Below are 25,282 nucleotides of genomic sequence, written 5' to 3'. Positions count from 1 at the left end.
CATTCATCCCACCTACTTTCTAATTTTGTTTGTAATTTCTTTTCTGATCCATTGGTTATTTAGGACTGTTTAATTTTCATATACTTGTGAATTTCCCAAGTTTTCTTCAGTTGTTGTTTTTTTAAGATTTTCCCCTGTGTACAACAGGCACTTTATTTGTGATTGCAATGCAATTATACCAGGGGTGTGCAAACAAAAAGGGAGGAAGAGAAAGTCCAAGAGAGTGGGATCCTGGGATGAGCAAGACAAGAAGCAAGACATCATTGGGATGTAGCAAAGGGAGGCTAGAAAACCCCTTGAGTTCAACAAGTTTAGCACAGAATCCCCAGTGTGCAAAGACTGGGCACAGGAACTCAATTTGCTAGGGTATCCATCACCCTCTACACATCCCTCCCTCCTCCAAAATGTCCCTAGGTTAGATTCCATTTCTTTCCTCCATTACAAAGAAATCTGTCAATAGCTGACTCCTTCAACATTTTCATTATAATAAACACCCATTTTGAAAGCCACCTAGATTCACAAAACCTCAGCTTTGCCCAGATATCTTTATGTTATTAGAGTCTAAGCAAAAATGCCAAAGTAGTGCTTCTTTTCTTGAAGTGCCTCTCATCTGAGGAGTTATTTTTCTCAATAGGCTATTTTACTGTTTTGAACAGTTTTACACTTAGTGTCCCACAAAGAACAGATAAGTCATGGAAAAAGTGCAAGACCATATCCCTTATCTGAAAACCTGGAGGTCAAATGTGCTTTAGAGGTCAGATATGCCTCAAAATTCAGACCTTGTGATTCTATACCAGTCATGAAACACCCGGTGAAAACCAAAATCTCCCCTCCAGTAATACATATCACTAGGGGCCATTTCCTTGGAGTGGATAATCAGGGACCACAATGTGAATTCATGGCACCTCCCACAAAGGCAGCAGCAGTCAGGCAGGTGGGATGCATCTTTTGTCCTCCTCCTCCACCCTCCCACCCCCTAATCCCCCACCTCCCTGGTCTCCCACAGAGAGTAAAGCGCTGGAGCCTGAGGGCAGACTGAGACCTGTGGTTGATTTTTAATTTAATTCCATTATGGAATTAAACCATATCAACCTACTTGATGTGGTTTCAGTCCTCTTAAATTTACTAAGACAGAAGAATGGACTCTGAGTCTCAAAAGAGATGGAGAACTTGCAAAGGGTTTTAATCAAGATGTAAGCAGTTACTTTATGTTATAGAAAAGTCACTCTGGAAGAAGTGCAAAGTGTGCACGAGAGGATGACATGGAGGAGGAAAGGCCCGTCAAAAGGCTATTGAAAATTGTTCAGACAGGATGTTCCTAGACTGAGGCTGTGATAAGGAAAAGAATAAATGAACCAAAATTATACTCAGGAAAAATTGTCACTAAAGATGAGAATAATTATCTAGAAGGAGGACGTCTAAAATGACTCTTGGGATTCTTGGGGCAGTGGAACTGCTCTGCATAATACTATAATGGTGGATAATGCCATTATACATTTGTCCAAACCCATGGAATGTACACCAGGAGTGAGCCCTGATGTAAATTATGGACTCTAGATGATAATCCAGTGTAATGTGACAAATGTTTTGTTTTGGTGCAAAACACTGGTAGTGAAGGAGGCTACAGAGTGTATGGTGATGGAGGTAATATGAGAGCTCTTAATTTTGCTATGAACACGAAGCTGCTCTAAAAAATAGTTTATTTTAGAAGAAAAAAAATGGTTTAAATAAAATAATAAAATGACTCTTATTTAAGATAGTAGTGACTTGATACATTCTCTGACCCAAATAGGACCAATCAGAGTCTTGGGCTTTGAACCTTAAGCAGTGAAATTCAAAGCATTGAGGGCTGATCTGCACTTTCACCATGCCCCCAAAAAACTGTCCTCCTACTTAGAGCCCAGAGCTGTGCCAGTTTTCATCCATTCACGGCCAGGATTAGGGTAAGGGGGTGGAGTAAGTGAGGCTGGAGTACAAAATTTAAGAGGCACTCCAAAAGCTCAATAATCAAGATAAATATTTTAGTGCAATATTTTTAAAAATCCAGATTAATGCAGATCTCCATGATGAACAAAATATCAAAATCTTAAAGACAGGATCAGTGTTACTGATTTTTCCTTCTGCCTCAAGCTCAAATGTGGCTTGAAATGGCACATCTGAGCCTTGATTGTTCACATTTTCCTTTATTTCCATAAGCCAGTCCCTGTCTTTCCAATAACTCCTCCTTTTCATAAGTTAACCAGAAAATGTTTCCTTAGCTCATAACCCCAAACTCACCTGAGATGGAGTCTAACTTTATAAGTAAAGGTATTTTATTGTTACTCACTAAGTAATGTCTGACCCTTTTGTGACCCCATGGACTGTAGCCTGCCAGGCTCCTCTGTCCATGGGATTTCCCAGACAAGAATGTAGGAGTGGATTGCCATTTCTTTCTCCAGAGGATCTTCCCAACCCAGGGATCAAACAGGCATCTCCTGCATTGGCAGGTAGATTCTTTACCACTGAGCCACCAGGGATAAGTAAAGGTGACTGCCTGTTAATTCCTTGGCTGCCACTGATTCCAGTTTACTATTCTAATTGATTGACCTTCTATTGGACACATTCTATGTCATCCTAGTGCAAACCTAAAACTCAGAAGACTATTTGAAATCAGAGGTTTTCTTTTTTTTTTAAAAAAAAAAAAAAAGGCCACCGATTGAGAAAGAATCTCAAAATAATTACACTGAGTGAAAGAATTCAGACAAAATGAGTACTTATTGTATGGTCCCATTTATATAGAACTCCAGAAAATACAAACTAATCAATAGTGACAGAAAGCAGATCAGTGATTGCTTGAGGGGTAGGGGTGGGATGGGCAGGGAGGGATTACTAAGGACATCAAAGAAACTGGGGGATAATGGATGTGTTCACTATCTTGATTGTGGTGTTGGATTCAGGTATATACATATGTCAAATCTATCAGAGTATACACTTCAAATATCTGCAGTTTGTTGTATGTCAATTACACCTCAATAAAGATGTTTTTAAAAAGCCACCAATTGGCCTTTAGATGTTGCAACTTTACTATAATTTCCACCTTTGAAAATTTTAAAAGTTTTACTTGACTACATAAAATGGTTTGACTTGATATTTCAGATGTGTAATATATTTTACTTATTCCATTTTGTCCTTTCTCTATACAGAGGTGGATTTATTCAGATAATTAGAAATTGTTCCAAGGGAAGATTTCCCTAAGGTTGCAATGGAATAGTAATTTAGCCTATGAACGGCATAACATCTCATCTGAGAAGTGTATGAAAAGTATACCTAATGTGCTGATTTCCTGCTCAAAAACTCTTGTGTGCAGATGATTCTCCACTTTTGAACAAATTGTCCTAAGGTTTTTGTTCGTTTCTAGGCTGTGTAGTCCTCTCTTGGGTCATACTTTCTCAAAGGAGAGATGTTTTACAGGCTGGACTTGTCCATAGGCTCATTCCCTTAATCCTATTTGAGAATAGTGACAAATTCAACCTTGAAAATAAAAAGGAATAAAAAAATTTTTCCCTGAAAAAAGAGCTAAATAATAAAGACAATAGCATTGAATTATAATAAGGTTTCTTCTTTAATTTGTCTTTAGAACTTGCCCTTGAGAGAAAGAACTTGTATACAGAATTTGGAAGGATGGTCAATGGAGACCTCAGTGGAAATTCTGAAGGAAACTTCGAGACACTTCCAAGGGCTTTAGAGGCAAATAAGGAACTGTTATTTCTAAATCTATTTTCCTCATTCAATCAAGTAGAGAGAGGTGATAAAAATGATTTTCTATAGTCACAATTCATTATTCTGCTTTGCTTTAGGTCTTATGGCCAGAGGTTCCTTTCCCTGGAAGTTGAGGTAAATAATGCTTCAGATTCTGACACCTCTTTCAAGTCCACTTAATCAAATATAAAATCGAAACCACAGGAAAGAAAGAGGGCTATTTCTTTTCAGTTTTCCCTGACCCTTCATTCTCCCAGCACCAGTTTCCCTTGTACCATCCCAGCATAATCTGTATGATTTCTTAAAAGATTTTGCAGCCCTTATAAATTAATGGGGTTCTTCCTAAAAATTAATAGGTTTCTTTTTTTATTGTTTTACTTTGTATTTATTTTCAAGAGCTAGCATACTCAAAAGCAGAGACATTACTTTGCCAACAAAGGTCCATCTAGTCAAGGCTTTCCAGTAGTCATGTGTGGATGTGAGAGTTGGACTGTGAAGAAAGCTGAGCACTGAAGAACTGATGCTTTTGAACTGTGGTGTTGGAGAAGACTCTTGAGAGTCCCTTGGACTGCAAGGAGATCCAACTCGTCCATTCTAAAGGAGATCGGTCCTGGCTGTTCTTTGGAAGGAATGATGCTAAAACTGAAACTCCAGTACTTTGGCCACCTCATGTGAAGAGTTGACTCATTGGAAAAGACTCTGATGCTGGGAGGGATTGGGGGCAGGAGGAGAAGGGGACAACAGAGGATGAGATCGCTGGATGGCATCACTGACTTGATGGACGTGAGTTTGAGTGAACTCTGGGAGTTGATGGACAGCGAGGCCTGGCGTGCTGTAGTTCATGGGGTCGCAAAGAGTTGGACACGACTGAGCAACTGTACCGAACTGAACTGAGAGGAGTTTTTAATCTGAAAACTAATGTTTTAATCTAAAAATGTTCAAAGATCTCCTTAAAACCCACATTTGATTATGGGACAAATGAAATAAATACACTTTGATTTGTAATCAATGTAATTGATTTATAATGTAATTGGAATTGTATAGCAGAAAACTCCATTTTCTGCTAACATTTTTATAGAACTCTTATTTTAAGAGTCAAATCAGAGACTTCAGAAAACTGTTGATAAAAGGAAAAAAAGCCTAGCTCAGAAACAGAATGGAAACCTTTATTTAAAAGCAAAGATGACTTCCCTGGTGGCACAGTGGATAAGAATCCTCCTGTCAAGGCAGAGGATGCGGTTCGATCCCTAGTCTGGGAAGATTCCACATGCCCTGGAGCAGCTATTCTGTGCATTACAACTACTGAGCCTGTGTTCTAGAGCCTGAGCGCTGCAACTACTGAGCAATTACCGAAGCCCGTGTGGCTAGAGCCTGTGCTCCACAACAAAAGAAGCCACTGCAATAAGAAGCACCGCTACCAAGAGAAGCCCCTGCTTGCCACAACTAGAAAAAACTCATGCAAAGCAGCAAAGACTCAGCACAGCCAAAAGCAAGATAAATTGAAAAATAAAAACTGCAAAGATAATACATATTTTATAACTAAAAAGATAAAGAAAAATTTTAATAAATATACAGAAAGAAAAAAAATGAATAATGACGTTTACAAACAAATGCATGCAGTTGATCCAAATTTTTTGTTTACAAGCATTACATGTGTAAAGTCCTTATGAATGGCTTCCAGCTCACTGAAGAGAGAGTACTTCTCTACATGCCCAATTACAACACTAAGGCAGATTGAGGGAGAAATATAATCAACCATTTGTTGATTATTTATTTTTTAATCATGTCCTCAAGTATCTACAGATGTAAGAAAGCATGTAGCCTCAGACTGGAGCTGTTTGCAAACAGCAGGATCACCTGGCCCAAGAAACAGCACTCACTGTGTGATGAAAACCATCCCTCCACAACCGTGTTTGGTTAGCACCTATGCCCTGCTGAAATTGGCATAGCACATTCTCCGTGGGCATGCTGCCAGCCTAACAGATGGGCATGAATGTAACTCTGCCAAAGAACCAATGTGTGCAGTGAGCTCACAACTGTGGTTAGACAAGTTTCCAAGGATGTTGCATCTACTTAAGCTGCCCAGAAAAAAAATGTATGACTTACATGTCTTCAGATGGCATTAATGAATATGTAAATAATTCTCCAAATTGGTGGTTCTCAAAACCATGGTTCCTTGTACCAGCAGCAGCATTGGCACTATTGGGAAGATGGCTAGATCTGCAAATTCTCAGGCTCCATCCCAGACTATTGAATCAGAAGCTCTAGGAGTGAGAACCAGCAATCTGATTTAAGAAACTCTCTAGGTCAGGGGTCCCCAGTCTCTGGGATCTAATGCCTGATGATTGGAGGTAGAGCTGATATATAATAATAGAAATAAAGAGCACAATAAATGTAATGTTCTTGAATTATCCTGAAACCATTCCCAGCCCCCTATCCCCATTGGTCCATGTAAAAAACTGCCTTTCACAAAATGGATCCCTGGTGCCAATAAGGTTGGGAGCTGCTGTTCTAGATGATTCTAATGCAACTCGAGAACCGCTGCTCTAAACCATGTTCTCAAATGTTCAGATTACTTGAGAAATTTAAAAAAACAAACAACAAAAAAAAAGACCGATGCCTATGTCTCAGGCCCAGAAATTCTGATATAACTGGTCTAGGATGCAGCCTGTGCCTCGAGAATTTTATTAATAAAAAAATCTCAGGTGATTCTAATGGACAGCAAGTGTGAGAAGCCCTGTTCTAACAAGCCTGGAATACCTTGTGAAGACTTTGGGAAGAAAGACTTCAGACTTGCAAATGCAGGTAAGTCTTTTTTGAAAGAACATTTGTACAGATCTTTGCTTAAATAATTCTTTGACTTTTTGATCTCTTTATTTTAAGCTATTGGATAGGATAAAAGTTTATATAATCTGTGGCTTTTGGCAAAGTCCTGTGTGCTCTGAGTCACCATCAAGATCACCCTTTCTCAAAGCACCATAAACTTTACACCCGATTTCAATGTACTCTCTTTTTTTCTTTAACCATTTTTTAAAAAATTGAAGTATAGTTAATTTTCAATGTTGCATTACTTTCAGATGTACAACAAAATGATTCACTTATACACACACATTATATATATACATACATCTATTCTTTTTCAGATTCATTTCCATTATAGTTTATTATAAGATATCAAATATAGTTCCCTATACTATATGGTAGACCCTTCTTGTTTATTTTATATATAGTGGTGTGTGTATGTTAATCCCAAACTTCTAATTTATCTCTTCCCACCTCAGTATACTCTTTTAATCTCATGAACTCAGTATCTTCTAATATAATATCCCCAAACTCTTTTCTACTCGTGTGTCACTGCTCTGGTTCTCTTGAATACTGAAATCTAGTCTTCTTCCCAGCCAGGAAAAGATCTGTTATAGTATAAGAAAATTAAATCTTCAAGAAGTCTAAATTGAGAAAATAAAAAACAGAAAAAAAAAAACCCTTTAACCCTGTGCTCTGCTCAGTCGCTCAGTCGTGTCCAACTCTTTGCAACCCCATGGCCTGTGCCAGGCTTCTTTGTCCATGGGAATTCTCCAGGCAAGAATACTGGAGTGGGTTGCCATTTCCTCCTCCAGGGGATCTTCCCAACCCAGGGATCAAACCCAGGTCTCCCATACTGCAGGCAGATTCTTTACCATCTAAGCCACCAGGGAGCCGTTTAACCCTAAAGCCCCTTTAACCCTAAACTCAGCACATTTAGTGTAAGTATTCAACAAAGAAAGCAAGAGCCAGAAAACTTGAAATATCCATTAATTTGCTGTGCTTTCACTACCAGTGTCACATCAAGGCACAAGTAGACATGGTAATATCTGCACATCCCACTAGAGTGAATGGGAAAGGTTGCTCCCAACTGGCCACTCTGAGGGCAAGATCAGGATCTTACACAGACCAAACTCACTGCTGGAGAGCTCTGAATTGATGAAAACTCAGATTCATGGATTAAATCTTAATATAATTCTTTGGAAAATGAGACTTATCCAATACTTGATTTCCCTTCAATTTTTCAATAGCTAATCTATTGTAAGATAATATGATAGCCCTTGGTACTGTTCTGGTCTCTAAGTCCATTTAACACTAATAAGAACAATGTGAAGGGTGAAGTTAAGCAAGGTGACTTTGTTTCCTACGGGGGACTCTCAATTTGGTCACCTACTAGCAGTGTGACCTTGGGCAAGTAATTTAATTGTGTTTTACCTCAATTTCTCTACCTGTAAAATAGAAGAATGATAGTATCTGTCTCATAGGGTTATTGTGAAAATTAAGTGAGCTAATAAGTGGTATGGAGAAGGCAATGGCACCCCACTCCAGTACTCTTGCCTGGAAAATCCCATGGACGGAGGAGCCTGGTAGGCTGCAGTCCATGGGGTCGAGAGGAGTTGGACACGACTGAGTGACTTCACTTTCACTTTTTACTTTCATGCATTGGAGAAGGAAATGGCAACCCACTCCAGTGTTCTTGCCTGGAGAATCCCTGGTGGGCTGCCATCTCTGGGGTCGCACAGAGTCGGACATGACTGAAGCAACTTAGCAGCAATGAGTGGTAAGTCGTAATTAAGTGGTCGATATTCTTATCAACAATAGTTACATTTAACAGTGGTGTTGTGTGGACCTTATTAGCCCTCACCCTCATTTCCCTTATCTCAGTCTCCCATGGCTCCCACCAGTGGACCTACTGAGTGGCCATTCAGCCATCCTAACAGATGAGCAGAGCAAGGCACAGCAACAAACAGCAAGCTGGTAAGGCATGCTCTGCATTCAGACAATGAGCACAAAGTGCCTCACTCTAGGAAGGTGTGCTGATGGTGTGGTTTTCAATTAGAGTGACAGAACAAGCTGGGGGAGGGGGGAGGTTGGAAATATTTGGAAACATTTCTGGCTGCACACAGCTGAGGAATGCTACTGGCATTTAGCCAGTGTTGCTCAATGTCCTCAAATCAATGGAAATGGCAATAGCATCCACATCAAGACCAAGTCAGAACAGGCCCAGACCCCAGTGTGATGACTGGGGAGTAAGACAAGTCACCAGTACACGGACTTGAGAACGAGAACTAAGAGTGAGGACCAGTATCTACTACACTGAGGCCCAGAGAGGGATGTTTTTAAAGGACCCTCGAGATGGACACCTATGGAAGGAAGGAGGCTTAGTCTGTTCCGGCCACTATAATTAAATGCCACCAGATGGGCAGCTCATAAACAAAAGGAATTTTTCTCACATGTCTGGAGACTGGGAGTCCAAGATCCAGGCAACAGCATGGTCACATCTTTTGGTGAGGACCCTCTTCTGGTTCCTAGCAGGAGGCTTCTTATGTTCTCAGAAGACAGAAGGAGCTAGAGTGCCCTATAGAATCTCTTTTATAAGAGCACTAATCTCCTTCATGAGGGCTCTACCATCATGATCTAGTCACCTTTCAAAGGCCCTGTCTACTAATACATCACCTTTTGGGTTATGACTTCAATATACAAACTCTGGGGAGACACAAACATTCAGACCAGAGCAGGGACAGAAGCAAGACTGGGCAATGGGAGAAATCAAGCTGACTCTGTGGGAAGTGCTGGAACTAGTACAGGGCTGGAGGTAGCTGTCGTCTCAAGTTGGGCCAAGACGTCAGAGTCTTTACATTCCCTGTTGGTCAGTCATTGGGTGTGGGCTGCCCTGTAGAGGGTGGCTCTTGGGCAAGGCCAGTCTCTTTTGTTAGGAGTTCATGAAGGGGCTAACAGCTGAAGGCTATCTGTTGACAATACTCTTAACAGCTCTGTTATTAATAGTATTAATAAGATCCATTAAGAGAGCATCAGAGTGGCAGGTAACAGATGAACAAGTATGTAGGGTAACGTGAAGTCCCAGCGGCCAGTACACAACACAGCCTCCTAGATCAACTGTCGGCACAAACACCTTCATCAAACACAGTAGTTCTATGTCTAGAGTTTGGTTGATGATCTATGAAGTAGGGAATTTGCACAAGCTCAAGACTCTGCCCTGTTAACCTAACTTGGAATGGTCTGAAAGAAGGAATCAGTCGATAAAGTGATGAGATTACCCCAACTCTCCAGCAAGACCCTAGGTGTCACAGGCTGTTTTGTGTGTTCAAGCCAAGAAGTAGGCACTGACACATTCAACCTTGCAGCTCAGACCACCATGCTGTTATGCTGAAGAGAACCAACCATGGCTTTGTTTAGGAACTGCTTCTCCTTTCGTCAATCTTGTCTGGAAGGGAGGAACAACAGTCTTCTAACGTGAATCCCTGTCATAAATATTCAGGAGGAAGGCAGGAGTTTTGACTCTAGCTCTGGTTTATCCAGTGGTCCAGCATTGCCCTGAGTGTGTTTGCTCAGCTGGAACTCTCAATCTACTTCATTCTAGTCAATCTGGTTTTCCCAAGATTTGGATCATGTTCTTATCTCCCTCCACATGCTGTCTGGGATCCTGTTTTCATCAGAACCAAAGTGATACCAGCCATTGAGTATCACCAGCATAGCTGCAGCTCAGAGAATCTTGCTACAGGATCCCAGTTCACCTTGCCTGATACCTTAATTTGGATTTTGTGATTTGGACTTCCGGTCCAGCTTCTTTGAAAACTCATCAAGTCAGTTCCCCAAACCCTTGCTCCTTAAGTAAAAGTTAAGCTTACTCTCATCTCCTCATAGACCCCACACTGTTGAGGGTCCAGAGTAACCACTAGAAAATTATATGGTCTATGACATTTGGAAGCCTCTTAGAAGGATGTTTCCAAAGTACAGACTTCAGGGATCAAATTAGTATAATAAGTCAACTCTAGCCATGTAGAGATGGCAGACTTTAACCCACAATTTCCTTGGCCTCCTTTCTTCCCAGATCTCGGTCCTTCCCCAAAAGCAAGGTTATTTTACTTCATACATCAAGCAGTATTCCTCTAAACACACCAACCCCTTTGCTAGAACACGACTGAAGACATCGCTCAACATCTCAGACACCCTTGGGGCTTCCTACTCAGATTTGGTTTCCTGTCTGATTGGTATTCCTTCTGCAGTTAACTGACTGAGCACAATCAATAGTCTACATTTCCCAGGCTCCTTGGGATAACTCCAGCTCTCCCAAAACTCTGAGCAGTGGCTTTGTCCAGATAAATAATAATATCTTAGCCATTTAAGTAAGTAAGATAAATATCTTAACCACAAGTGATATGTATACTATGCATACCTGTATAATATTATAACAAATGTAATATTAAATAAAATGTCTTAACCATTTAATAATATCAGTAATGTGAGTAATATCTTAACTATTTGATACCAATATTGTAAATAAATCCTAACCATTTAATATAAATACAATTTATATAAATCATAAATAATATCTTAACAATTTATACCAATATTGTTCATTTGAAAGGGACTCTGCACAAATTCATATAGACTGAAGGTAGAATAGTGGTTGCCGGGGGCTGCACGAGGTGACAGGAGGAGTTATTGTTTGATGGGTACAGAGTTAGGGGTGATGAAAAGTTCTGCAGATGGACAGTGGTGGTAGTTGCACAGCAATGTGAATGTGCTTAATGATTCTGAACTGTGTCAGTCAGTCACTCAGTTCCATCGCTCAGTCGTGTCCAACTCTTTGCGACCCCATAGACTGCAGCACGCCAGGCCTCCCTGTCCATCATCAATTCCCAGAGTTTACTAAAACTCTTGTCCATTGAGTTGGTGATGTCATCCAACCATCTCCTCATCTGTTGTCCCCTTCTCCTCCCACCTTCAATCTTTCCCAGCATCAGGGTCTTTTCTAGTGAGTCAGTTCTTCGCATCAGGTGGCCAAAGTATTGGAGCTTCAGCTTCAGGATCAGTCCTTCCAGTGAATATTTAGGACTGATTTCCTTTAGGATGGACTGGTTGGATCTCCTTGCAGTCCAAGGGACCCTCAAGAGTCTTCTCCAACACCACAGTTCAAAAACATCAACTCTTCAGAGTTCAGCTTTCTTTATAGTCCAAATCTCACATCCATACAGGACTACTGGGAAAAACAGAGCTTTGACTAGATGGACCTTTTTTGGCAAAATAATGTCTCTGCTTTTTAATACACTGTCTAGATTGTTCATAACTTTTCTTCCAAGGAGCAAGTGTCTTTTAATTTCATGGCTGCAGTCACCATCTACAGGGATTTTGGAGCCCCCAAAAATAAAGTCTGGCACTGTTTCCACTGTTTCCCCATTGATTTCCCATGAAGCGATGGGACCAGATGTCATGATCTTTGTTTTCTGAATGTTGAGTTTTAAACCAACTTTTTCACTCTCCTCTTTCACTTTCCTTAAGAGGCTCTTTAGTTCTTCTCCACTTTCTGCCATTAGTGTGGTGTCATCTGCATATCTGAGATTATTGATATTTCTCCTGGCTATCTTGATTCCAGCTTGTGCTTCATCCAGCCCAGCACTTCTTATGATGTACTCTGCATATAAGTTAAGTAAGCAGGGTGACAATATACAGCCTTGACGTACTCCTTTTCCTATTCGGAACCAGTCTGTTGTTCCATGTCCAGTTCTAACTGTTGCTTCCTGACCTGCATACAGATTTCTCAGGAGGCAGGTCAGGTGGTCTGGTATTAGTGGGTAGCTGTTCCCTTCTCCAGGGGATCTTCCCAACCCAGGGATCAAACCCAGGTCTCCCACATTGTAGGCAGATTCTTTGGCATCTGAGCCATCAGGGAAGCCCTCTGGACTGTATACTTAAAAATTACTACAGTAGTGAATTTTATATTATGTATATTTTAACACATTTTTTCAAAAAGGACTCTGGAAACTAATATTTTTCTCCCACATCACTCCTAGTTAGGTACTTTGATTGGAAGAGGACAGATATTCACTCGAATCCCCACAATGATGGCTGTTTATTGTAAGACTCAAGATGGAGCCAGAATCTCATGACAGTCGAGGAACAAGGATCAGGGTGGATCAGAAACTGCACTGCAAAAGAGAGCTGTGACTCTTCCCTCTAGTGCTCCATCTCCACAGGGCTCAGCCCTCTCCCTCTCCCTACTTCTCCTCACACTTCTTGCTAATCCTCCCACAAAAGACTGGATTTCTCTTCTCCATCTTTTCTCCTTCTCATAGGTTCCTATTAATTATTGTCTTGGGCTTCCTTGGTGGCTCAGATGGTGAAGAATCTGCCTGCAATGCAGGAGACCCAGATTCGATCCCTGGGTCAGAAAGATCTCCTGGAGAAGGAAATGGCAACCCACTCCAGTATTCTTGCCTGGAAAATCCCATGGACAGAGGAGCCTGGCAGGCTACAGTCCATGAGGTTGCAGTGAGTCAGACATGACAGCAACCAATACACTAAGTATTGTCTCAGCCTCTTTACAGCTTAGCTTCCTCATACCTGGCTTTGCTCTTGGCCTCTATTGTGCATTGTAGCCCCCTCTCTACTTTCATACCAGGGCCTACTGTTACCCACCTCATGTTCTGTTCCCCAGATTGCATCCCCACAAGCGAGCCTATGATTGGTCCAGCTTGTAGTAGTGCTTTTTGAGCCAGGTCACCCTATAAGCTGCTCTCCAGTCAATATTTTGGCTCCCTCTAGTGCAATCAGCCGTATATAGGAAAAGTGAAAGTGAAGTCACTCAGTCATGTCCGACTCTGGGATTCTCCGGGCAAGAATACTGGAGTGGGTTGCCATTTCCTTCTCCAGGGGATCTTCCAGACCCAGGGATCAAACCCAGGTCTCCTGCATTGCAGGCAGACACTTTAACCTCTGAGCCACCAGGGAAGCCAGGAAAGGAAGATTTATATGGTACAGAACATGGCCACTTCATCTCCTCTTTAGCAGAGACTGTAGCTATAAATGACACTGTGATAGCCACATCCAGTACAACCTCATTTCCCATATCTTCACTCCTTATGCTGCGGATGATAATCCCTTTCCAGGCAGCCATGGCAGTGGGTCAATGACACATCTGGGTCCATGACATCTTTGACATCAGTAAATTTCAGGAATATCTCTACTATCAGATAGAACGAAAGACCAGATCCCTGACTTATGTTAGCTAGAAACCCTCCTTGCTTTAGGGATCACCAGAGAGCACGCCTCAGGTGAGAAAACATAACCAATTTGAAACACTTAGCTTGATTTTAGGACACGTTTTTACCCCCTGCTGGTTAATTACTAGGTTCCTAATTTTGGCATAACATAAATCTGAAAACTCCTTTGGACAAATATATCATTTTTAATCAGCAAATTATTTTTAGTTCTTGGTTTTGGTCATTAAGTTCTAATAATAGCCCATAGCAAATGTACTAAATATTAATGTTTTAAATAGCACATAATAACAATTTATTGTGCAGGCAACATGCTAAGGAAAATATTCCTCCCAGTTGGAGATACAGGAGGCGCTTCCTTGAGACGTCAGATGTGGCTGTCTGCGTCCGGTAGAGCAGCCTGAGCTCATCAGCTGGCTCAGCTGCAGCTCTGCAAGGCTTACAGCTTCTGGACAGCAAAACAAGCCGAAAAGCTGCATTGTGGGTGCCCCCAAGTGGGTACATTTTGATGTGCATGCTGAGGATTTTCTGGCCAGCAACTCTAGCATTAGGTCATGTCTGTGGAACGTTTTTTAAGATGGAAAAAAGCTATATTTTGTGTATGTTTTTCAGCATGCACCTCTTATAATCTAGTATTTACTGAAATAATATTTAATACTTCAGGTTATCACAGATCATTTATCTTCTAGCTAATATCTTATGGGAAAGGTTTCAAGTTATAGCCATATAAGAGTGTGGAAGTGAAGATGATGGACTTTAATGTCAGACACAGCTTGACTTTGAACACTCAGTCCCTTACTACTTGTATGACCTTGGGCAAGCTACTTAATCCCCCTAATCATAATCGTCTCATTTTAAAAATGGGATTCAGGAGTATTTGAAAGAGCATTTATCTTATAGGTCATGTTTTGTAATACGGACAGTGTCTGACACATTAGAAGTGCTCAGTAAATATTATTTTTGTTTGTAAACAAAAATAGTTATGTATGTATATGAAACAATATTTGCATATATTTGCAAAATAAAGTGTATTTATTGAGATATGTCAAGGAGCTCCCCAGTACCTTTTTAATAAATTCCTTTCCTGGTCAGTCAGCCATAGGCAATTTCTGTAATTTATGACTGAGAACTGAGCAATCTATATGGTTGTGGCAAGATAAAATGAATGAAGTTGACCTGGTTCCTCAAAAATGTCAATGTCATGACAGACCAAGAAAGGCTAAGGAAATGTTCTAGATAATAACAGATTAAAAGACACGGTGACTAAATATAATAAGTGACTTTGGACTGGGTCCTGTATGAAAGGGGAAAAATTCCCATAAAGGACAGTATTGGGACAACTGATGAAACAAGCACAGGTTGTAGGTTGAATAAAAATATTTTATTAATGATAAATTTTCTGAATTGATTGCTGTGATAATGTAAGAAAATCTTCTTGTTCTTAGGAAATATGCAGAGAAATATTAAGGGACATGATGTGTGCAACCTACTCTCAAATGATTTAGAAAAAATAAAAATATAACATCTGTGTACATATACAGATAGATATAGAGACATATTTATGTATAAAGACAATACCATACATACACCATACATGTGTACAAACAAAAGGAATAAGAGAGAATATGAAAAAGTATAGAAAGTGATAAAATTGGTGTCAGGGTAAAGGGTTAACTACTTCTCTTTTTGCAATTTTTCTTTAATACTTAAAATTTTTAAATTTAGGTGAATTTTTTTGCGTAAAATATTTTAAAAATAATGAAGTAGTTTCCTCCCAAAATATGAGCTACCTATCCAGTATTTTGACACAAACCCACAAAATTATTGCAAATTATTTGGCAAACAAAGTATGCTATATGTTAAAGGGATATCTTACACCCTGAAGAACCCTAGAACTGTTAACTGATTCCTTTCAAAACTCTTTCAAAATTCCTTTCAAAATTGAGAAATAGAGCATAAGTGTTGTTATGAATAAGAAAAATTATGAGCTGTAAGAGCTCGAAGAGACCTTAGAGAACACCTAGAAACAGGCTTTTTTCAAATAAAGAAATCACCCAAATTTCCTTAAAGATATATCACCCACTCTAAATCATTCTTGTACTCATTTCCTGATGGTTTAAAATTACCTATGATTCATTATTCTGAAAACTGTAATAAAGGGAAAAAATTAACAATTTCTTCTGCCTTTTCTATCCTAACTAATACAGGATAATAAAAATAGTTGCTATGGGAAAGTTTTTCCTTGTAGAATAATCCCAGCTAATAAGTGAAGAAGAAATGATTGAAAAAGACCATGGCCATGTTTCAGTCCTAATGAAATAATGGATCTGTGAAATAATCATCAGTTCAGCTCAGTTCAGTCACTCAGTCGTGTCCAACTCTCTGCAACCCCATGAATCGCAGCACACCAGGCCTTCCTGTCCATCACCAACTCCTGGAGTTTACCCAAACTCATGTCCATCGAGTCGGTGATGCCATCCAGCCATCTCATCCTCTGTTGTCCCCTTCTCCTCCTGCCCTCAATCTTTCCCAGCATCAGGATCTTTTCCAATGAGTCAACTCTTCGCATGAGGTGGCCAAAGTATTGGAGTTTCAGCTTCAGCATCAGTCCTTCCAATGAACACCCAGGACTGATCTCCTTTAGGATGGACTGGTTGATCTCCTTGCAGTCCAAGGGACTCTCAAGAGTCTTCTCCAACACCACAGTTCAAAAGCATCAATTCCTCAGCACTCACCTTTCTTCACAGTCCAACTCTCACGTCCATACATGACTACTGGAAAAACCATAGCCTTGACTAGATGGACTTTTGTTGGCAAAGTAATGTCTCTGTTTTGAATATGCTATCTAGGTTGGTCATAACTTTCCTTCCAAGGAGTAAGTGTCTTATAATTTCATGGCTGCAGTCACCATCTGCAGTGATTTTGGAGTCCAGAAAAATAAAGTCTGCCACTGTTTCCCCATCTATTTGCCATGAAGTGATGGGACCGGAGGCCATGATCTTTGTTTTCTGAATGTTGAGCTTTAAGCCAACTTTCTCACTCTCCTCTTTCACTTTCATCAAGAGGCTCTTTAGTTTTTCTTCACTTTCTGCCATAAGGGTAGTGTCATCTCCATATCTGAGATTATTGATATTTCTCCCAGCAAATCACCACTATTCATTTCCAGAATTTTTCAGCATTCTAAAGAGATACTCTGTAACCATTAAACCACAACTCTCCATTTCCCTTCTCCTCAGTCCTGGTAGCCTCTACTTTAGTAATATTTTCTATCTCTACGAATTTGCCTATTCTAAGTACATCATAAAGGAGGAATCATACAATATTCATCCTTTTGCATGTGCCTTATTTTTACTGTTTTCTAATTTCATCCATGTTATTACATGTATCAAATTCTTTTGCTGAGATACAATAATTTTTTTTCAGTCATAATTTTTGTTTCTATTTTTAAAAATCTCAATTTTCTAAAGCCTACTTCTGTCTTTTTTTTTTTTTTGTAACTGAAGTATAGTTGATTTACAATGTTTCAGGTATACTGTAAAGTGATTCAGTTATATATAAATATATATACATATTCTTTTTCAGATTCTTTTCAATTATAGGTTATTATAAAATATTAAATGTAGTTCCCTGTGCTATACAATAGGTCCTTGTTGTTTATCTATTTTATATACACTAGTGTGTATCTGTTAATCCCAAATTCCCAATTTACCCATCCCTATATCTTTCCCTGAAGAACTGTGGATGGAGGCTTGTAGCAAAACCATGCCGAAGAAAAAGAAATCCAAGCAGGCAAAATGGTTGTCTAAGGAGGCTTTACAAACTGCTGAGGAAAGAAAAGAGGTGAAAGGCAAGGGAGAAAGGGAAAGATATACCTAACTGAACGCAGAGTTCCAGAGAATAGCAGGGAGAGATATGAAGGCCTTCTAAAATGAACAATGCAAAAAAATAGAGGAAAACAATAGAATGGGAAAGACTAGATATCTCTTCAAGAAAATTGGAGATATCAAGGGAACGTTTCACACAAGATGGGCACAATAAAGGACAGAAATAGTGAGGAGCTAATAGGAGCAGAAGATATTAAGAAGAGGTGGCAAAAATACACAGAAGAACTGTACAAGAAAGTCTTAATGACCTGTATAACCACAATGATGTAGTCACTCACCTAGAGCCAGACATGGTGGAATGTGAATTCAAGTGAGCCTTAGGAAGCATTACTATGAACAAAACTAGTGGATTTGAGCTAGTTCAAATCCTAAAAGTGATGCTGTTAGAGTGCTGCACTCAATATGTCAGCAAATTTGGAAAACTCAGTAATGGCTACAGAATTGGAAAACGTCAGTTTTCTTTCCAATCCCAAAGAAGGGCAATGCCAAAGAATGTTCAAACTACTGTAGAGTTGTACTCATTTCACATGCTAGCAAGGTTAGGCTCAAAGTCCTTCAAGCTAGGTTTCAGTAGTACATGAACTGAGAACTTCCAGATCTTCAAGGTAGGTTTCAAAGAGGCAGAGGAACCAAATATCAAATTGCCAACATGCACTGGATCATGGAGAAAGCAAGCAAGTTCCAGAAAAAACATCTACTTCTATTCCACTGACTACGTGAAAGTCTTTGACTGTGTGGATCACAACAGACTGTGGAAAATTCTTAAAGAAATGGGAATACCAGACCACTTTACCTGTCTCCTGAGAAACCTATATGCAGGTCAAGAAGCAACAGTTAGAACCAGACATGAAACAACGGACTGGTTCAAAATTGGGAAAGGAGTATCACAAGGTTGTATATTGACACCCTGCATTTCACATGAGTACTTCATGTGAAATGCCAATCTGGATGAATCCCTAGCTTGCTTGGGATTAAAATCAAGATAGCTGGGGAAAATATCAACAACCGTTGATATGCAGATGATACCACTCTAATGGCAGAAAGTGAAGAAGAGCTAAAGAGCCTCTTGATGAGTATGAAAGAGGAGAGTGAAAAAGCTAGCTTGAAACCCAGCATTTTCCAAAAACTAAGATCATGGCATCCAGTCCCATTGCTGCTGCTGCTGCTAAGTCGCTTCAGTCGTGTCCGACTCTGTGCAACCCCATAGACTGCAGCCCACCAGGCTCCCCCGTCCCTGGGATTCTCCAGGCAAGAACACTGGAGTGGGTTGCCATTTCCTTCTCCAATGCATGAAAGTGAAAAGTGAAAGTGAAGTCACTCAGTCGTGTCCGACTCCTAGCGACCCCCTGGACTGCAGCCTACCAGGCTCCTCCGTCCATGAGATTTTCTAGGCAAGAGTACTGGAGTGGGGTGCCATTGCCTTCTCCTCCAGTCCCATTACTTCATGGCAAATAGAAGGGGGAAAAGAGGAAACAGTGACAGATTTTATTTTCTTGGGCTCCAGAATTACTGCAGATGGTGCCTGCACCCACAAAATTAAAAAACTCTTCCTCCTTGAAAGTAAAACTATGACAAATCTAGATAGCATGTTAAAAAGCAGAGACATCGACTCAAGTGAGGAGGTTGTGGTATCAGTCGGTTCTAGGCAATTTAAGCTCCAGCCAGGATGATTGAAGTCATTTGCAATGACCATCTGGGGAAGAAGGTCTGCATTACATGCAATACTGATGACACCATTGGGGACCTTAAGAAGCTGATCACAGCCCAAACTGGCACCACTGGAACAAGATTGTACTGAAGAAGTGGAACAAGATTTTTAAGGACCAGGTTTCTCTGGGGTACTATGAAATCCATGATGGATGAACCTTGGAGCTTTATTACCAGTAGAGCAGAATTCCTTCTCCCTGCCCTTCCCTCTCCTCCCACACTAATATGGATGCTTGTTTTTGGAAACTCATGTTAATAATACCTTAGGGATTGCAAAAAAAAAAAAAAAGAGACATCTCCTTGCCAACACAGGTCCATAGAGTCAAAGATATTTTTCTAATAGTCATAGACTATTTTTCTATAGTGAAAGACTATTTTTCTAATAGTCATGTACAGCTGTGAGAGTTGTATCAGAAAGAAGGCTGAGTGCCAAAGAATTGATGCTTTCATACTATGGTGCTGGAGAAGACTCTTGAGAGTCCCTTGGACTGTATGGAGATGAAACCAGTCAATCCTAAAGGAAATCAACCCTGAATATTCATTGAAAGGACTGATGCTGAAGGTGAAGCTTCAATACTTTGACCACCTGATGCGAAGAGCTGACTCATTGAAAAAGCCCCTGATGCTGGCAAAGAATGAAGACAAAAGGAGAATGGGGTGGCAGAGGATGAGATGGTTTAATAACATCACTGACTCAGTGGACATGAATTTGAGCAAACTCCAGGATATAGTGGAGGACAGAGGAGCCTGGCATGCTGCAGTCCATGGGGCTGCAAAGAGCTGGACATGACTTAGCAACAGAACAGCAATACTCCCTTTCCCCATTTAAGTTTGCTTTCTATGACTCCGTTTCTGTTTTGTACATAAGTTTACTAGTATCACTTTTTTTTTTTTGGATTCCACATATACGTGATATCACATGATACTTGTTTTTTTCTTTCTGACTTGACTTCATTTAGTATGATAATCTCGAGGTCCATCCATGCTGTTGCAAATGGCAATATTTCATCCTTTATTATGACTGAGTAATATTCTGTTGTAATATTCCATTTATGATCGGATAAAGAAGGCATATTTTCTTTATCCATTCATCTGTTGATGGGCACTTAGGTTGCTTCCATGTCTTAGCTATTGTAAATAGTGCTGCTATCAACACTGAGGTACATACATCTTTTCAATTTATAGTTTTCTTCTGAGATATGCCCAGGAGTGGGATTCCTAGATCATACGTAACTCTATATTCCTTAGTATTTAAGGAAACTTCATACTGTTTCTCATAGTGGCTGCACCAACTTACATTCCCAGCAACAGCATAGGGGGTTCCCTTTTCTCCACACCTTCTCCAGCATACATATCCCATTGTATGTATATACCACACTTTGCTTATCCATTCATTTGTTGATGGACATTTGTATTTTTTCCACCTTTTGGAATATGCTGAAGAATGCTGCTATAAACAGATGTACAAGTATCTGAGTCCCTGCTTTCAATTATTTTGAGTATATACTTAGAAGTGGAATTGTGGATCATATGGTAATTCTTTATTTAGCTTTTTAGAAGAGACATCACATTGTCTTCAATAGCAGCTACACCATTTTACATTCCAGTGATCACTGCACCATCAACAATTGTTACTTTTCATTTTTTTAGATCATAGGCTTTCTTATTGGTATGAAATGGTATCTTATTGTGGTTTTGACTTGCATTTCCCTAATGACTAGTGATGTTGTATATCTTTTTATGTGCTTATTGGCCATTTGTATATCTTGTTTGGCGAAACACCTATTGAATTCCTTTTTTCATATTTAGATTAGGTTGTTTGAGGGGTTTGTTTAGTTGTAGGAGTTCTTTACATATTCTGAATATTAATACCTTATCAGGGATATGATTTTTAATATTTTATTCCATGATGTGGGTTGTCCTTTCACTCTCTAGATAACGTCCTTTGATGCATAGTTTTTAATTTTGATGAAGCCCAATTTATCTGTCTTTTTCTTTTGTTGCCTGGCTTTTGGTTTCTTATCCAAGAAATCATTACAATATCCATTGTCATGGAGATTTTTTCTAAGGGTTTTATAGTTTCAGATCATACATTTATGTCTTTGATTCACTTTGAGTTAATTTTTGTATATGGTATGAGGTAAGATTTGCAGCATTTCACATGCAAATATCCAATTTTCCCAGCACTATTCATTGAAAATAAGATATACATTTTTAAGAAAATTAAAAACTCTATTCATATATATCAATATTCCTATATTCTTAGATGCTCAGTCATGTCCAATTCTTTCCATGTAAAAATATAGTGAAAGTTTGCAAATCCATGGACTACAGCCTGCCAGCCTCCTCTGTCCATGGAATTACCCAGGCAAGAATACTGGTAGCTATTCCCTTCTCCAGGGGATTTTCCCCACCAGGGCTTGAACCCGGATCTCCTACATTGCAGGCAGATTCTTTTCCATCTGAGCCACCAAGAAAGCCCAGAAAGGTACACACTGTACTGTTAATAATTTTTATTTTTAAGGAGGAAACCAATATTGGGGAGGAGGATAAACAACAGTTATAATTTTGCTGGCTATATTTTTATATTGCTTTGATTATTTATAAGCCTGTAGTTATACGTTACTTACATTATTTTAGAAAGACAATTTTGATGGGATTCTTTTCCTGATGGTTTTTAAGAGAAAATTGGTTGGATGTCAAAGCATGGGATGAGTAAGCCAGAAGGGTTACTATTCTGGCAGGTTAGAGGTCCAAATTAAATAAAAACTCCAAGACAAGAGAAGTGTAATGTGGGAAGGAATTATCAGATCTCAAGGGAAATACTATTTGTCTAGATGATCTTGGAGCAACGATAGCAAATAGAGACAGTTAACAAAACTTGGTTCTAATTCTTAACACTGCACTTAGTCTGCCCCCCCATTTGTTTTGTTTTTAACCTTCAGCTGAATTTGAGTAACATGTATTTTGTTGATATATATAAGAGGTAACTGAACACTCAGAGGTCCCCCTGTGCTTTGTCAGGCAAAGCAGCCAAAGGGTGGGATGAATTTAGAGAGTAGCATGAAAACCTATAGAAAACCAGAGGATTTTAATAGCAAAGTAGTAGGGGGCCAGGAAAAAAAAGGCTTTTAATTTTACCTTAATTACTACATATTTTATTCTAGAATTCTCAGCAAAGAAAATCCTTATAGAAAGCAGGCTCACAATTATATAAAATAAATAAATAAAATGCTTGTTGAATGAATGATTGACACATGAATCTAAAGGAAAAAAATGTGAAAAACTAAATAAAAGTAGAGTAATACAAGAGTTGCCTGGTGGTCAAGTGGTTAGGATTCACTGCTTTCAGTTCCACGGCCCAGGTTCAATCCTTGCTTGGAGAACTGAGATCCCACAAGCCGCATGGCATGGCATGGCATGGCATGGCATGTGTGTGCATGTGTGTGTGTGTGTGTGTGTAAATGTATATACACACACATATAGCTGAAACTGACAATATACCTTTCTATCACATAAAAGAATACAAGAAACTCCAGCCAATATATAGATAAAAAGGAGCACACACCCACATCCACACATACATGATGCTTTAAAACAGGAATAGCCTTACCATGAATAGATTAGAGTTTGAATACAATTTGAAATATATTGGATAGGGCTACTGCCTAAAAGTACACCCAAGCCCATCACCAAGAACTGAAATTCAACATTTAATAATGCTTCCCTTTGGTTTCATTAATGCAGGTGCCACAGAGAGGATAATATAATACATTTATCAGTTATCATAAATTAAAACTTTCCTAACATATTGCCTTTTTAACTGTTGAAGTTCATGCTTATGGTAACATATCAAATAATGCAGAGGTAAGCACACACATGCACATGTGAAGAAAATTTAACGGTTTCTCCTTTCCTTCTCCAACCTCATTGCTTAAAAATGAAATGAGTGCCTATAAATAGATCAAGCAGGTTCTAGGCTATGTAGATCTAGCAATAAACAAAACAAAGTCCCTGCTATCATATCAGGTCAGTTCAGTCACTCAGTCGTGTCCGATTCTTTGCAACTCCATGGACTGCAGCACGCCAGGCCTCCCTGTCCGTCACCAACTCCCGGAGTTCACTCAGACTCATGACCCTTCAGTTGGTGATGCCATCCAACCATCTCATCCTCTGTCATCTCCTTCTCTTCCCACCTGCAATCTTTCCCAGCATCAGGGTCTTTTCAAATGAATCAGTTCTTCTCATCAAGTGACCAAAGTATTGGAGTTTCAGCTTCAGTATCAGTCCTTCCAATGAATATTCAGGACTGATTTCCTTTAGGATGGACTGGTTGGATCTCCTTGCAGTCCAAGGGACTCTCAAGAGTCTTCTCCAACACCACAGTTCAAAAGCATCAATTCTTTGGAGCTCAGCTTTCTTTATGATCCAACTCTCACATCCATACATGACTACTGGAAAAACCAGAGCTTTGACTAGACGGACCTTTGTTGGCAAAGTAATGTCTCTGCTTTTTAAGATGCTGTCTAGGTTTCTCATAGCTTTTCTTCCAAGGAGCAAGCGTCTTTTAATTTCATGGCTGCAATCACCATCTGCAGTGATTTTGGAGCCCCAATAACAGTCTGTCACTGTTTCCATTGTTATCCCATCTATTTGCCATGAAGTGATGGGACCAGATGCCATGATCTTAGTTTTCTGAGTGTTGAGTTTTAAGCCAACTTTTAACTCTCCTCTCTCACTTTCCTCAAGAGGCTCTTTAGTTCTTCACTTTTTGCCATAAGTGTGGTGTCATCTGCATATCTGAGATTATTGATATTTCTCCTGGCTATGTTTATTCCAGCTTGTGCTTCCTCCAGCCCAATGTTTCTCATGATGTACTCTGCATATAAGTTAAATAAGCAGGTTGACAATATACAGCCTTGACGTACTCCTTTCCCGATTTGGAACCAGTCTGTTATTCCATGTCCAGTTCTAACTGTTGCTTCTTGATCTGCATACAGATTTCTCAGGAGGCAGGTCAGGTGGTCTGGTATTCCCATCTCTTGAAGAAGTTAGAGTCTAATGTGAGATACAAACAAACCGGCCATACATGATGCCAAGGTAGCAATAACAGCCACAGAGAAATATAAAGTTAAGTAAAGGATCCAGGAAAGCCACATTTAAGAGGTAACTTGAGCAAAAACTTGAATGAAGTGGAGGTTAAGCCAAGTAAACATAAGGTGTTCCAAACTAAAGAAGCAAAACATGTAGTTCTATGGGGCAGTATGGTTGGGGTGCTGGAGGAACAGCAAAGGGGCCAAGGAGCATGAAGCCGATGATCAAGGAGTTGTTTGTCCTTTTTATCCATTTCTGGACTCTTTGTACCTACAAAGAGTAAATTGTGGTTATGCTACCAACTAGATACCTAGAATTCATCTGTTTCAATTTGTAGGAGATTTAATTTTTTTCCACTTTTTTAAATGAGTTGCATGGTTCCAAATCCAAATCCAGAAAGCAAAGTATATTCAAAGAGGGTTAGCATCTATTCCTGTTCCCTTCAATCCATTCCTTCTCATATTGGGAACCATTTTTGAAACCTCTATTTTTAAAACATAGGAAATGTATTTGTAATTCTCTCCCCTTCTTAGATGCATTCACATTCCTTCTCCACTTGTGAGGTAAATAGTTCAGTTCAGTTCAGTCATTCAGTCATGTCCAACTCTTTGCGACCCCGTGAATCGCAGCACACCAGGCCTCCCTGTCCATCACCAACTCCCAGAGTTAACTCAGACTCACGTCCATCGAGTCGGTGATACCATCCAGCCATCTCATCCTCTGTCGTCCCCTTCTCCTCCTGCCCCCAATCCCTCCCAGCATCAGTCTTTTCCAATGAGTCAGCTCTTCGCATGAGGTGGCCAAAGTATTGGAGTT

At 39.8% G+C, this 25,282-nt stretch overlaps 1 pseudogene; it reads left to right on the top strand.

Moving 5' to 3' along the window:
• The first annotated feature begins 19,331 nt into the window (after positions 1-19,331).
• On the top strand, positions 19,332-19,552 carry LOC147378588 (ubiquitin-like protein 5 pseudogene; annotated as a pseudogene).
• The last annotated feature ends 5,730 nt before the right edge of the window (positions 19,553-25,282 follow it).

The sequence above is a fragment of the Bos grunniens genome, chromosome 2 (assembly GCF_055505025.1).
Source record: "Bos grunniens cultivar Pamir isolate PY7600 chromosome 2, Bosgru_T2T1.0, whole genome shotgun sequence".
NCBI lineage: Eukaryota > Metazoa > Chordata > Mammalia > Artiodactyla > Bovidae > Bos > Bos grunniens.
The sequence above is the reverse complement of the archived record's forward strand: the minus strand, read 5'-3'. Positions and strand labels throughout refer to the sequence as shown.